This window comes from Pyxicephalus adspersus, chromosome 7 (genome assembly GCF_032062135.1).
Source record: "Pyxicephalus adspersus chromosome 7, UCB_Pads_2.0, whole genome shotgun sequence".
Lineage (NCBI taxonomy): Eukaryota > Metazoa > Chordata > Amphibia > Anura > Pyxicephalidae > Pyxicephalus > Pyxicephalus adspersus.
Window position 1 is genome coordinate 70,335,285 of NC_092864.1, and position 16,468 is coordinate 70,351,752.

The following is a 16,468-nucleotide window of genomic DNA, read 5'->3' on the forward strand; positions in this document are numbered from 1 at the left end:
GAAAATGTGGAATCGGCTCCCTCAGGAAGTAGTTTCTGCAACTACTATAGATTGCATTAAGAAAAAGCGGAATGCTTTTCTAGAAGCACAGAATATAACTGGGTATTAGGGATTTAAATTAAAGATAACAGAGACTGTTGATCCAGGGAACACCTGATTGACTCATGGACTCAGGAAGGAATTTTTTTTTCCCCTGTTGGAGCAAATTGTACCAAGGGGTTATTTGGCTTCCTCTGGATCAACCATGTCCATGGGGTTTTATATCTGGCATATGTTTACTTCCCTAGTGGTTGAACTTAATGGACTTATAACTTTTTTCAACCTAACTTACTATTATTATTGAACAGGATTTTTATAGCGCCAACATATTAGGCAGTGTTGTACACAATAGGGGTTGCAAATGACAGACAGTGACAAAGGAGGAGGAGAGGACCCTGCACCGAAGAGCTTACAGTCTAGGCACAATGCACAACACACAAATACCACAACTGATAACTGAGCAGCTAGCTTGATGTGGGTTGAGGTAAAGTATGTGACTGGACAGGACAGGCTGCTGCCTCCATATAAACAGCACAGTAGTCCTAATCTTCAGTATTTTGCCAGGGGCAAATAGCAGAGTTTCTGAGCACTAGTAAGACACAAAAGACATCTACTATATGTATGAGCTATATTGATGTATTATATGTATGAACTATATTTATGTACTATATATGCATGAACTATGAAATATGTACTATATATGCATGAATAGTTATGTACTATATGTATGTACTATATATGTATTAACTATATTTATGTTCTATATATTGTACAGGATCACAGGGTGGGATCCTGGACGGAAGGTACATTTCCCCTATATGTGGATGCTGGAACTTTTAAGCTGGTGTGTGATCAGTACACACCAAGATTTGCACCTGCCCAGCAGGAAGGGGGGAATCCTATAGGGGCTCAGGTGTGCAAGAGGGAGGGGGGAATTGAATTGCAGAAAGTAGCCTGCAAACAAGCTTGGTAGAGAATCAAGCTAAGAAGTGGTGTTGCTGTTACATGGGAAGCTGTTGACGCCAATTTGATTGCGTTTGATTTATGGACCCTCACGTACGACTTGTCTTGGACTCATTTTTATCGTGGGGACGTTCTGATGGAGTATGGACAATTACACAACTAGGCTGAAGTCAGCCATTTTCTGTTTTGTTTATACCCCCTGGGTTGCTGTAAAGAAGTTGTTTTCTTTAGTTATCCCAATAAAGTTCTATGTCTGTTACACCCTTTTGGTGTGAAGCATGCTGGCTGCGGTCATAAATTATCCCCAGGCTTTACAATTGGTGGGGAATGCGGGTAGCAGCACTGCAGAAAAAGGTTTTCGTTTAAAGATGAAAACTGACATTTAAAGGGCTAGGCTTGTAAGTTTTTGCTATGGAGGAGTTGCTGCGACAACTGGCACTGGCCACGGTGCTGCTGCAGAGGAGCATGGCCAGCCAGCAGGAAGCCACAGAGGCACAAATGGTAGCGCTTAGGGAAACAACAGCAGCTCAAGCTGCGGCCTTACGGGGTTCCACAAAGGCACAATCAAAGAATGCTGGCTGAGACTGTGCAGCGGCTAACTGAGAGGCAAGAAACCATGAGGTTTCTCTAGCAACCAGGCAATGAAGGGAGCCAGCCATGTCCTCCAAAAGTGGACACCCACAGACATGATGTTGAAACCTTTCTGTTAACATATGAGAGAACTGGTGGCCCTGAGATAAATGGGCTAGCTTCATCTCCTCCCCCTTCCTGGCTGGGGAGCCATCCTCAAATTATGACCGGTTCAAAACAGAGATCCCTGCCCGTCTGGGAGTTACTACCGCAGTCAGTGCGTAGCGAGTGTTAAAGTGGAAATACCGCATCGATCTATCCCCCCGGTCCCAGAGGCATGATCTCATACAGTTGGCTACCAAGTGGCTGCAGCCTGAGACACCACCAGGTCCCCAGATAGTGGAACGCTTTGTGGTCAACCAGTTTCTGGGGTCCCTGTCTGAGGAGTTGCAGAAGTGGGTAAGTCAAGGGGACCCTAAAACAGCAGACCAGCTAGTGGAATATGTGGAGTGATACACTGTTGCAGAGGAGTTGTCATCAAACCTTCTCAAAAATGCCACCTCCACCAGGAGAAATAGGCCTCCCTCACCAGGAGATAATGCTGTTCAGAACCTGCATCACTACACCCTAAGGTTCAATGTCTTTCAAGCAGGAGTTCTAACCTCGAGATGTCACATCATGGAAAGAAGACCCTGTACAGTGCTGGCGGTGTTCCGCCTATGACCACATTAGGGCTCAATGTCCCCTGCAAGAGGACCCATGAAGTATGGAGGATCGCGGAGGAGGTCCTTCTACACTTAAGGAGTGTGTACTGCCAGTCCCGAGACAGGCCCAGACAGTTTCGAATGCAGGGTGCAGGTGAACCAGGTCCTGACCAAAGCCCTGTTGGACTCAGGTAACATGGTGACTCTAGTACATGCTAAAGTGGTTGGCATGGTTACATCTAGGGGAAAGCCTCTCCATGTAATGTGTATACATGGTGATACTAAGACAAATCCGACAGTCCAGGTCAGCAAGAGCTGGGGCACGGTTACTCACCTCGTGGGGTTAAGAAACCTGATATGTGAGGTGATATTGGGGCGAGACTTTCCTTTATTTTGGAACTTGTGGGGTAGGAACAGTAAAAAAATGCCTAATAAGTGGGTGGAGGATGCTCTCCTTATCACTGGGCAGGGAAAGATTCTGACCAGCCCCACCAGGTGGGTAACGTTGATGGAGAAGTTTCCCTAAAAGAAAAGTCGGGGGTTAATACTGAACCTGAGCCTGGCCAGGCTTGGGGCGGAGTTCCAGAATCTGTAAGCAGAGGGTTGAACAGTTGCTGGTACCCCAGCAGTATAGGAGGATGACTCTGATGATGGCGCTTCCAGCCCACCATGCCAGCTAACATCGCCAATGGCAAATTTCCGTAACCCCTTGGTGCTATTACCTATAATTTAAATTCCCTTTGAGCAAATAGCTATGGATATTGTGGGGCCCCTGGTAAAGCCGGCTACAGTGGCATCAATACATCATAGTGATTCTAGATAATGCAACTCGCTCTCCAGAGGCGATTCCTTTAAGAAAGTCATCGTCCAAGGCCATAGTTTGGGATTTGTTCAACATCTTCACCCAGACAGGTTTCCCCCAGAAAATCTTTACAGACTAGTGGACTCTCTTTATGTCTAAAGAAATGGCGGATGTATGCAAGCTATTTACCATTAAACAGTTGCGAACATCTGTTTACCACCCACAGACAGATGGCCTGGTAAAACTTTTAAATCAATGTTGAAAAGGGTGGTACATTATGGAAGTTCCCCAGGCTTCCATTGGATTTTCCTTGTTTGGATTGGTATATGAGCGGCGGCCTAGGGGATTACTTGATCTGGTGAAGGAAACATGGGAGAGCGAAAACAGTTCCTATTAGAATGTAGTAGAGATTGTTTCCCAGTTACAAGGATGGATTATCGCGGTCCCTTGGGTCTCCTGGGTGCCCAAGAGACCCAAAGCTGAATGTACAATAGAGGGGCCAGGCTAAGACAATTCCAGGTGGGGGACCAGGTAGCTGTGTTGATACCCACGGTGGAAAGTAAATTCCTGGCCAGGTGGCAGGGGCCTTTTGAGGTGGTGGAAAAAGTTAGCAAAGTAAATTATAAAATACACCAACCTGGAAAAAGGAAACAATGACATTTGTATCATATTAACCTATTGAAACCATGGGAAGGGAAAGAGCCTGTTCCTGCCATAGCCAGTGCCAAGGTTGTGCCCCAAGTTGGGGTTGACAGTGTTAAAACAGCCTGTACCCTTTTTAAGTCTCAAAGTCAGCAGATGAAGGAATTCCTCCATTCCTCCAATTCCACCCATCTGATAGAACATGATATTGTGACAGAAAAAAAATATCAAGGTCTTTGTAAAACTGTATCACATTCCAGAGGCCCGGAAGAAAACTGTGTCCGAGGAGATAACAAGGATGTTAGATTTGGGGTATATTGAGGAATCACAAAGTGAGTGGTCGAGTACCATCGTGTTGTTGCCGAAGCCCAACGGACCCTGCGATTTTGCAATGACTTCTGGAAGTTAAATGAGATATCGAGGTTTGATGAGTATCCCATGCCCCGAGTAGATGAATTAATAGAGTGACTAGGCCCTGTATGCTTTATTACCACGCTGAATTTGACCAAGGGGTATTGGCGGATACCCCTGACCAAAAGAGGCCCTGGAGAAAACTTCTTTCTCCACGCTAGACAGTCACTTCCAGTATTAAAGGATGCCATTCGGCTTGCAGACTGCCCCGGCCACATTCCAACGGGTCATGGACAAGCTGTTACACCCCCATCAAGCATATGCATCAGTCTATCTCGATGATATTGTCATTTTCAGCAGAGACTCACCTACCCAAGGTCCAGGCAGCGCTGGATAGTCTAGAATCGGAGGGGTTCACCGTGAAGAATACATTGTAGGTAGGGGATTGGTGAAACCTCAGGTGAACAAGGTGGAAGCTGGCCCTGTCCCTTCACCAAGAAACAGGTCTGAGCCTTTTTAAAGATTGTCGGCTACTACCCACGAGTCCTTCCTAATTTTTCAACCATGGCAGCCCCTTTTTCTGATCTGACCAAAGGCCACAAGTCAGTAATGAATAAATGGAATGAGGATGCAGAAAAAGCGTTCCTGGATCTAAAAATGGACTGTGCCGACGGCCTGTTTTGGTGTCGCCAGATTGTTCACGAGAATTTGTGGTTCAAACTGATGCTTCAGACATAGGATTGGGGGCAGTTCTAAAAAAAAATATGCGGTAGTAGAGTGGGAGTTCCTGGCGATCAAGTGGGCACTAGACTCTCTCCGCTATTAACTGTTAGAGAGAAAATGCAGATTGATTTCTGACCACACTCCTCTAGCTTGGATGAGGAGAAATAAGACAGCCAATGCACGGGTAACAAGGTGGCTCCTCTCTCTACAGGAGTTTACCTTTATGGTGGAACACCGACCTGGAAAGGAACACCAGAACGCAGATGCCCTTTCCAGAATACATTGCTTGGTTGTTCAAAATGCCTCCGACTCCTCGGGCTTGAGGCAGAGGGGAGATATGTACAGGATCGCAGGGTGGGATCCTGGACAGAAGGTACATTTCCCCTATATATGGAGGGGGGAGTAGAATTGCAGGAAGTGGCCTGCAAACAAGCTTGGTAGGGAATCAAGCTAAGAAAAGGTGTTACTGTTACATGGGAAGCTGTCGACGCATATTTGATTTCATTTGATTTATGGACTGTGGGAACCAAGGCTGGGAATTGGACCCTCACAAGAGTCTTGTCTTGGACTCATCCTTATCATGGGGACGTTCAGATGGACAATGACACAACTAGGCTGAAGTAAGCCATTTTCTGTTGTGTTTATACTCCCTAAGTTGCTGTTTTCTTTAGTTATCCCAATAAAGTCTTGTGTCTGTTACACCCTTATGGTGGGAAGTGTGCTGGCTGCGGTCTGAGCTAATCCCCAAACTTAACAATATGTATATATTATATATGTATGAACTATTTATGTATGTACTATATATGTATGTACTATACATGTATTAACTATATATATGTACTATTTGTATGTACTATGTGTATGTGCTATATATGTATGTACTATGTATGTGCTATATATGTGTGCACTATATGTGTATGTACTATATTTATGTGCTATATATGTATGTATTATATATTTGTTCCATGTGTATGTACTATGTTTGTACTATATGTATGTGCTTTATATGAATGTTCTTTGTGTATGTACTATATGTATGTGCTATATATGTATGTTCTATGTCCATGTACTATATGTATGTGCTATATATGTATGTATTATATATTTGTTCCATGTGTATGTACTATATTTATGTGCTATATATGTTCTATGTGTATGTACTATATGCGCTATATATGTATGTACTATATGTATGTTCTATATGTACTATATGCGCTATATATGTATGTACTATATGTATGTGCTATATATGTATGTATTATATATTTGTTCCATGTGTATGTTCTATGTGTATGTACTATATTTATGTGCTAAATATGTTCTATGTGCATGTACTATATGTATGTGCTATATATGCATGTTCTATGTGTATGTACTATATGTATGTGCTATATATGCATGTACTATGTGTATGTACTATATTATGTGCTATATATGTATGTTCTATGTCCATGTACTATATTTATGTCAGGCTATTTCTGTTCCTTCCCCCATTAGTATAAATTCCCTCAGCCTTCTCCTCACCGCCACCTCGGCTCCTGTGGTAAACATCCCCGCGATGAGAGCTGTGCGCCACCCAGCGGCCAGCAGGGAGCAGCGTGCACGTCTATAGGGAGTCCGGGGCTCCTGGTGCACATTCGCCTGGCTTGCAATCAGCTGTGAGCTCGCGGTGCCTTTCCCTACTTTTGCTTTGACGTTCGCAGAATATCGCTGCCCGGGCCGGCGAGGGGCCACAGTGTGAGGAGGTGAGAGCCGCATTCCTGATGATAGCATTACCGTTACACAGAATCATAGGGCACGGTACACGCTGTGCGCCTTCATAGATATATATAGAGATTGCACGCTGCAGGGGGAGGATGGGGTGCAGCATGGGGGAGATGGAGTACAACATGGGGGGAGGATGGGGTGCAGCATGGGGGAGATGGAGTACAGCATGGGGGGAGGATGGGGTGCAGCATGGGGGAGATGGAGTACAGCATGGGGGGAGGATGGGGTGCAGGATGGGGGAGATGGAGTACAGCATGGGGGGGAGGATGGGGTGCAGGATGGGGGAGATGAAGTACAACATAGGGGGGATGGGGTGCAGCATGGGGAGTGAAAGGGGTGCAGCATAGGAGGAGATGGGGTACAGCACAGGGTGGGGGGTGCAGCACAAGGAAGTGATGGGGTACAGCACAGGGCCAGCTTTGTGCTGGATGGATCCCAGCTATTATAGTCCATGCATTGTCTAGGGTTGCCAGGATTGGTGTCCTTGACATGATCACTGGAGGGGAAAGTCATCCATGGATGTACTCATGATGGTTGTGCTCTGTGTAGGTGGATGGGGAATGATATTGCAGAAGGTGGCTTTTAGACAGATGCAGGTATAGGAGGTTACATGAAGGTATTTTTATCATGAAGACTATACATTGTAAATCATATACCAATATTGGTTTGATTTCTTGATGTGTCTATTTGGAATATAAGATACCTAAGATATGTGATCATGAATAGAGCCGTAGGATAGTGTTGTGATTTGCAGTCACACAATGCATCGGATTTCTGAACCCCCCCGCTCACACTCTTTACTGTCTCTATGTTAATGTAACCCAAAAATCATGCTATGATATGTTATAAATCATGCTATGATATGTTATAAATCATGCTGTGATATGTTATAAATCATGCTATGATCTTCCTGTGACAGCACGGACCTCCTGCAGGTTTGCTATTCTTGGCCATCATGCCAGGCTGGAATGGTGTGAGTCTGGCATATGGGCATGGTTCACCCATTCCGGCATCAAGCTATGCCCAGAATATTCACTCATCTTTAAAGCTTAACTATACTTGCACCTACAAAATTTGTGATCAGTCCGGTCTTTATTACAGAAAGGTAATGCCCCTTTTGTAAGAAATCATACTTATCTGCCAGTTTGCCCTGTGTTGGGTATCCTGACATGCCCCAAGGCTGCCAGGACTAGATGGAACCAGAAAGAGAAGGTAAAGATTGTAGCACCTGTATTGGAATGTGAACAGGTGTGTGGTTTTAAAAAAAACTGTAATCAGGTAGGTAGGTTGATGTTTTTGCAGAAGGGACATTACTTGACAACTATATAAACTAACGGCCTCACAAATCCTCAGCAGTGTGGCCAGCCTACTGGGCAACCCAACAGACAACTGAAAGGGTGTGGGCAGCATGGTGGCTCAGTGGTTAGCATTCCGGCCTTTGCAGGTTCGAATCATAGCCAGGACACTATCTGCATGGAGTTTGATGTTCTCACCGTGTCTGTGTGGGTTTACTCCCACATTCCAAAATAATGCAGTTAGGTAAATTGGCTTCCCCCCAAAAGTTGACCTTGGACTGTAATAAAGACTGTGATTATGGTAGGGACATTAGATTGTAAGCTCCTCTGAGGGACAGCTAGTGACATGACTATGGACTGTACAGCGCTGCTTAATATGATGGCGCTATATAATAATAGTGTACGTGGCAGACAGAACACATTGTTAATTATTTTTCCGATTGCTTGATTAGTTTTGTTGGCTTACAACAGGAATTCTGTCATTAGAAAGATCTCCAAGTAATATATTTTGCAGCTGAATAAATAGAAATATTTTATTTGGTAAATCTGTATCCAGTAAATCACAATGCTAAACATACATTACAATAACATCTGCTACATCTAAAGCTCCAATTCTTGTTCTAGGTCAGTCACTCGGGAAATATTGAAGTTTAGTTCATCATAAGAGTCAAATACCAGTTTTAGATTATGCAGTGTTTATATTCAATCACAAGTTTCCTTCAAAAACTATTTGTTTTACTTTTATTAGAGGAATGTTCTGCTGATGTCACTTGCGTCACTGATGCCAGGGATTCATTTAAATCCTCTGAACTGGCAAGTAATTCGTGAGATCTGTTTTTTTTTATGTCTTTGACTTTTTTAGTAACTTTTCTATTTTTATAAACTAAAAATAAAATAAAAAAGTTTCTTTACTGCTAAAAAATAGGAGAAAAGACACATAAACAATATAGGCCAATCTCCTAATTCATGTTACTTTACCATCCTATATACACTTTGAAATTGAAGGGGTGCTTCTAGAGATGTATTAAGGAATAGTAATAGGGGTGATAATAATATTCAATATAAATGTGTCATTAAATCATTGTACCTAAAAAAACAATAAGGTCTGCAGACCTTCTCTATTACAAACTCCTGTATGTTTTTTCTTGTTCTGTGTCGTATCTATTGATAGTCTTTTACAAGTATTGATAATCCCTCTTCCAGTTTAAAGGTGGCTACATTGCTTTGCAGGGTCCTTTGTACCCCCACTGTGGCCACCCAACCATGTGGGCATGGGTATATAACGGCATAGCTTATGCATGTATGTAAGTACAGAGATATATATGTGATGAATGAAGGAGGCACTAGTACTGCTAGGAAAGTAATGTAAGGAGAGCACAACGTAGGACTATGTGCTCTGTTTGCACCTCAAACCAGAAGGAAAATTGTGGAAAACGTTTTCAGTGCTTAAGTATTTTTGCTGGAGGAAATTAGTACTAATGTAATGTTTAATTTGTATGTTCTTTATGATTACTCTGAATAAGACCCAGGTTATTCCGAACTCATAGTTACATAGTCTGAAAAAAGACGCAAGTCCATCAAGTTCAACCACTACGGAAATAAACATATCCCAGATATAAAACCCTATAAGACATAGTTGGTCCAAACTATGGCAGGCAAAAAAAAAAAACCCCGGGTACAATTTGCTCTAATGGTGGAAAAAAAATTCCTTCCTGATTTCATGAGGCAATCAGATGTTCCCTGGATCAGTAGACTCGGTTATCATGTCTGTGTAGAGAGCATTTGTTGTTGCCTAAAAATTACTTTCATTCATTGACAGGCACCATGTGGTTTAGTGTATTTACCCGAAAGGAAAATGAAACAGTTAACATAAATTTTGGATCCATACAGGGAGCAGAAAGGTTTCTCCCTATGCATGCAAATTTATTTTCCTGCAGACACAAAGAGTGCCCCCTTGTCCTTTGTAATAGCCTTAAAGTAAATAGTTGGAAAAGAGTTCTCTATATCGGCAGTCGCCAACTGGTGGTCCGTGGTTTTGGTTGGTGCGGGGCGCACCAGCCAAAACCACGGACCACCAGTTGGCGACTGCCGAGCAGCAGAGTCAGGAGAAGGACCCCACTGGGGGATGCACCGGCCAGAGGCGTGGACCATGTCTCCCATACAGATTGTGGGCTCAGGGCAGTGCGTAGGTTGTCTCTGGACATACGAGTGGGGAGTTTTATTATTATGAAGTCACTCTGGGGAAAGTTTCTTCACCTGAGTGACACGTGGCTTCCCGCACATGCGTGGTCAGGAGTCCGTACGTTTGGTGGCCTGTAGGTTCTAAAAAGTTGGCGGCCTCTTCTCTATATGGACCATTTATAGAGCCCTCTTCTCAGATTCAGTTCAGCTAATCTCTCCTCATAGCCGAGTTCCTCTTCCCTTTAATTAGTTTAGTTCACTCAAGAAGACTTCCTAGAAATTTGTTTTCTCCGCACTAGATGAATCTTGTTTGTCTTGTTTGACCTTTAGACTTTCATTCCAGAAATGTTAGAAACACTTGTAAGTTCTCTATTCTGTAAACAGTAATGTTTAAAAGTAAACATTTTGTTTCATTTACATAAAATGTTAAACACTGTCTTTTAAATCCTAGGTATTATAAGAGATTATACCATTGGATAAGCTTTTGTTTATTTGTTTTGAGGAAAAAATGTTATGCAAGTACTACATTTATACTTTGCTTTCAAGCTTTTTGCCATTAGTGTTTTTACACATTTTCTTTTAACATATACTTTTGTGACACAGTGCAGTACCCCATGGAAACTGTTTTACTATAAAAACATTAGATTTTTACTCAAACTGTGCTTGCAGATGAAGATAAGGAATACAAGGTGATGGTATTGACACCTTTGTCAGAAATTACTTGCTGTGGGTGTTTTTCATAACTGCATACCAGGATCTAATGCTGATCTTTGTGACCATTCCCTCGTGCAAATTTCCTTTAGTAGCAAAATACTTGTGGGCTACCTTGCATAAACTGCCAATTCCCCCACTGCCGCCACCTCAATGTATTGATGTGTTTTAAATAGGCCCAGACTAGGCTGGTACATAATCCTCTTTTTATTCTTTTGTAAATATCTCTTAGTTAATTTGCTAGTTTCCTCTAGATCATTATCTTGTTAAAAGATCAATTTCTGGGTCACCTTCCTCACATTCTGATCAAGTACACTTTGATTTAAAGTATAATAGTTGACTTAATGACTGCAAGCTGTCCATACTCTGACACAGCCAAGCAACTGCAAACCATAACATGTTCACCACCATGTTTCACAGTTTCTATGAGAGTCTTCTGTAATGCTCGTCTGTAGTTTTGTGTGAAACATATCTACTGTTACTGTGGCCTAGCAACTCTATTTTTAATTCATCAGTCACCAGTACTTGGAGGCACAAGTACAGAAGGCTTGGTCTTATATGTTTAATGGTAAGCTGCAGGTTTGGTCTAATGTTCTTCCTGGAAAGCAAAGGCTTTTTCTTGGCATATCTCCCATGTGGGTTTGGGTAGGATTTTTCAAACTACCTGTTGCATGATTTACCTGCAGATATCTTGATATCTCAATGAAATATAATGAATCGAATTATGGAGTTCTTCGTTTATGGTCATTCCTGGGCAAATTACTTGTAGTTTGAATTCTGCACCATTTGTGAATTTCCCTACAATTGTAGATTTGTTTCAGTCGATCCTTTTTAAATCTCTTGTGAGACATTTAAAGTCTTCATTTTGAGGACTTTAAAACATCTGAGATATTACATATTCCACCTCAGTAATGCATAAAAAGGTTCCAATAATTGGCATCAAATCCAAAATGCCTAATTGTAATTTGGCACCTTTATGCATAGGCCCTCTAGAAATAAGCCTAGGTAGACACGTGCAATATTTGTGGTTAGAAAATGAACGAATAACATCAGATCAACGATTATTCACGATAATTTTGAACGGTTGTATAGTGCATGATTCTTTATTGATACGATTATTCAAATATAATCAACCAATTATGTACACACACTAGATACGATTGTTTGAACGATGCAGAAAAGGACGTGTACCGCAGAACAATCCACGTTCACTGCGCGACCGTACACACTATAGATAGCGAACAATTGTCGCCCAAAAAGATCGGCCAGGATGGCAGTTTGTTTCCAGTGACATTGCTCCTTCATCGGCGTTGTGCACTTAAATAATAATGATTTTTGAACGATCGGTGGTTAATTGTTTGTTTCCAAGGACCATTATTTCACGTGAGTACGTAGACTAGGAAATAATGTTTGCCTGTTTTGGTGTGTTGAAAAAGTCAATAATTTACCTGGGGTTTTGATGCTCTGACTATTCTGTATAAAACATAGCACATTGTATGAGACGATTAATGGATGATACAATACACTGAAATAGTCCCACAACTTAACATTTATAATTATACAATATTTTATGTGTTTTTATTATGAAAATTATCAATAAAATGTATATGTTTTATGAAAAAATATATATGCTGTTTGGTTTCCAAACTAATTCTCCTTAATATGGGGGTTTTGTTTTTGCTTTGTATCAAAACAAAGATGGCCTCCTGTTCCCAATCATATTTAGAATGGCTCAGAGGTTGGCCTTTGCAGTGCTAAGTCCCAAGTTCGAATCCCGGCCAGGACGCTATCGGTATGGAGTTTGCAGGTTCTGCCCGTGTTTCTGTGGGTTTCCTCCAGGTACTCCGGTTTCCTTCCACATTCTAAAACATGCAGTTATGTTATAATTGACAAAGTTGACCTTAGGCTGTATAAAAAGACATATGACTATGGTAGGAACATTAGATTGTGAGCCCCTTCGAGGGATAACTAGTGACAGACTATAGACTTTGTATAGCGCCGAGTAATAATAATAATAATGTCTGCCACCACTGCATGGTTGTGCACGGTACAAGACACAAATAAACTTAGTCCAATATTTCCCTAGAATTTTTTTAAGCTGGGTGGATGGAAGTTTGTAGGTTGGCTTTGTTCCACAACTTTTCAGTAACCACCCAAAAACAGCCAGGTGGTTATTGAAGAGTGCTAAACACTAAAATAACTAAACAATATTACCAGAAGAAAACCTAATTTTACTTTGATATTGATATTCTCCGGTTTAGACTAGTGCTAGTTCATCAGGCACCTAGAAGTTGCAATTTGGCCCCTGGGAGAGGCAAACACCATGGTACCTTAGTTCTAGCCTGAATATCGCATTTAGATAACGGCAGTAACAGGTAAAACCACTAGGCAGTTACAAGTGGTGCTTTTTTTCCCCCCCCCAAGATATACGAGAGCAGTTACGTTTTATTGGCCAATTAAGCGCCCAGAAAATATAAAAAGATTCACATTCTTTCCCACTATAATAGATGATACATAAACTACATCCTATTAGGTGTATTACTGCTCAACATGCGTGTTTAATGATTTAGTGGCCATGGCTTAACTGATTCTTTTGATGCCATTTTTGTGCCATTCTGCTTAAGAGCACTTAGTGTATCGTAGAATTTTTGCCTGAAAGAAGTGCTTGTACAGCCGAGTGAGTTTATTATCTATGGAGACTGAACTGTAGGCCAAAGCAGTTATTTACTTAAGAAAAAAAAACTTGTAACATTTTTGTGTGTTTATAGGAAATATAAAATAATATAATCTAAAGTTATTATATTTAAATCATGTGTATGTTATATTTTTTATATATAAATATATATATATCTCATATACCAGTATATATATTTTAATATAAATATTTATTATATATATATATATATATATATATATATATATATATGATATAAAGTTTATTAGTTCATGTAATTGTATACTTGTTAAGTGCGTGTGTGTGTATATATATATATATGTACTTGCAGCTTAAACTAGCATGTGATTTTTTTTTAGTTTTTAAACAAGACAGGGAGCCTTAGTTAATAGGCTTGGAACCTTCCTCTGCCAACTGTCTTCTTCCTGGCGAAAATTCTAAATGGCACCATTGGCATCCTACTTTTCCCAAGGTGGACGGTAAGTCATTAATGTCATAGGCTTCCAGGAAGTTGGTATCTTACTGGTTGTCATTCATATTGAAGGAGTGGCAACACATCATGGGATCGGTAATTCTGTGGTGGAACTGGCCAAGTTCAGGTTTTTTTTTGGCCCAGTGTATATATGTAATTAAAATAATACTTCAAAAAATATCTAATACTATTTGTTTCCACCTTTTTTACTAAGTTTTGGTATGGTAGTCAATTCACTAAAAGGGGAAATAAACCTGCGCAACTCCCCTATCCTTGTGTAATGTCAGGATAACACCATCTTCCTTTTTCTTATTCACAGCTTAGCTTTTTTGACATTTCTCTGGCGTGTTCAGGCTGGTAAGATGGATTATTGCAGAAGAGACCTTATCTGGCCCTTTCTGCAATAACCACCACCAGTAGCTCGATCTATTCCCCCTGGCCTATTTGGCGGTGCTCACAGCAGCAGAGGAGTTCTAGGAATTAGTGCTCCGCAGCTTACAGCATCATTGTTTCCCTTTAGTTGTGTTTTTTCCCCTCTGCATCCCCTGCACTGAGACTGCTCTGCTGAGGGGGATTTGGAGCTGTTCTGCAGCTTAGAACAATGGTTCCTGGGCAATCCCATGCTGCCATTGACTCCTGGGACTTTATAGCCTCTGCTTCCAGTCCCCAGCACCTGTTGTAGCGTTAGCTGGGCTAATCTGTGCTGGAAAGATACTTGTGTGATTTTTCTGTTGCTGACCATTGCTTGTTCCCTGACTCACCATCCTTATATTACAACAGGCCCCGGTCAGCACCAGTATTCTCTGATGCTTTTATTTATTTGTAAGATGCTTCAAACCTGCATTCTAATTGCAGACATCTTCTAATGTTAAACACATATCTAGTATCCATCTATCTATGTGTCTAGTGTCTTTTGGGAGTAAAAGTAGCTGTTCAACTCCTGTGACCAGCTTTGACCCCGGAAACATTCTGTGGAGTGAGAGAGGCCACATACAGTTCCATTTTTTATGGCATGAACAACAATAAATATATATCCTTATTTTTTTACAGTAAATTACAGTTTAGTCTTTCCTTAACTGCAGCTTGGTTTAATATGTAGGAATTGCAGAGAGTGATAAGTGAAGTTCTGTGATTAGCTCTTTTCTTGCAAAACATTTGCAGGTTAAAATGTTCTATGTGAACATGATATATGCAAACTTAAGCAAATCTGCACTACTGGCCACGTCCTGCCAGCTTCAGGGTGAATGTTCTACTATAGTACATGACTCTTGCTTCATACAAATACTTTTCTTTTTCAAGTTGGGCAAGGTAATAAATATAAATGGTCACATATTACTGAGTTTATTGTATTATCAAGTTGCATTTTAACTTCACTTAAATTCCTGACAGTGCAAGAATGTTATTTTTTTTGTTATCAATAATGTTGCCACATTTATCCCCATTTCCAACTTTATTAAGTCTTTGGCTTTCAGGTGATGAAGTGACCTACGTAACAGTATGGAAATATGCAGTTTTAATGCTTTAGGTACTCCTTCGTTGCTTGCCATTATTTATTACCAGAGTTGCAAATGTATTAGTTTTTTATACAAAGGCTGTCTGTGACAGTTGTTGGCCATACAAGGCCTGATTTTTCTCCAGCTTTTATCAACAAAATGTATCTGTAACTATTTCTATATGATTCATTTTGATTGATTTTTAAACCTTCTAAATGGTATTTGCAAGATACTAAATCTGACATTACAGACTGTAATGTCCTTGATAACTGGGACATGACATGGTAGGGTTTAGGTGGATCCTAGTGCTGGTAAATATAAATCGGATTGTACAATTAGATAACTTTCACTGCACAAAGAAGTTGAACGTCCTTTAAGGAGGCTGCCTGTGGAACCAAGGGAATAAGGGCAAGTAAAGGTTATTTTTACAAGCCCCCTGGAAAAATGAAAATTTAACTCTTGCAGAGACCACAATACAAAGGTGATGCTTAAGTATTCTAGCTTTAAATAAATATATTTGAACAGACTTACTTTTTAGGGTTTTCATTTGCAACCTAACTTGGCTTTGTTTTACTTTTTTGTTTAGTTCTTAAGATTGTCAATTGAAAATGGTTAAAAGAAAACTGAAATCATGTGAGATTCAGACATGACATTATGATTTTTGTTGTATGTTTAGGATTGTGAACAGAGCCTACTGTGTATCATCAGGTAGTTAACAAGTGCAGCAACTTACCTGACTTTGAATGATCTACTGATTCAAACAAAAAAATAAAATTACATGAAGTGGCATTGTTAATTGTTTAGAAGAGAGACTGGACGATTATAATTTTAGAAAATAATAATGTATTATCTAAATTCTTGCAAAAGCTGTAGGTGGATCTTTTTCAATAAGTAAAAAAAACTACAATTCTAAATGCTGACTCCATTTCCAAAAGCTGTCATTTATTTCTCTAATCTACATAAACATTAACAGATTTGTTGATCTGGACTACCAAGCTGGTTTGGATATTTTGCATATTTAGCTGTTGGCTGGATTTTTTTTTTTTTTTTTGCTAAATTGACACTCTCATTCATACTTTAC

The 16,468-nt window shown here is 40.6% G+C and overlaps 1 protein-coding gene and 1 long non-coding RNA gene across 4 annotated transcripts in view; one reads left to right on the forward strand and one right to left on the reverse strand.

Annotated features, from left to right (window-relative positions):
* The window catches only part of LOC140335904 (uncharacterized), a 136,756-nt gene that overhangs the window by 102,853 nt on the left and 17,435 nt on the right, over positions 1-16,468 (reverse strand). The window lies entirely within an intron of this gene.
* ABAT (4-aminobutyrate aminotransferase) overlaps positions 6,390-16,468 on the forward strand; it is a gene marked incomplete in the record, with an annotated part of 60,377 nt that continues 50,298 nt past the window's right edge. Inside the window, 1 exon segment of the mRNA XM_072418903.1 lies at positions 6,390-6,539.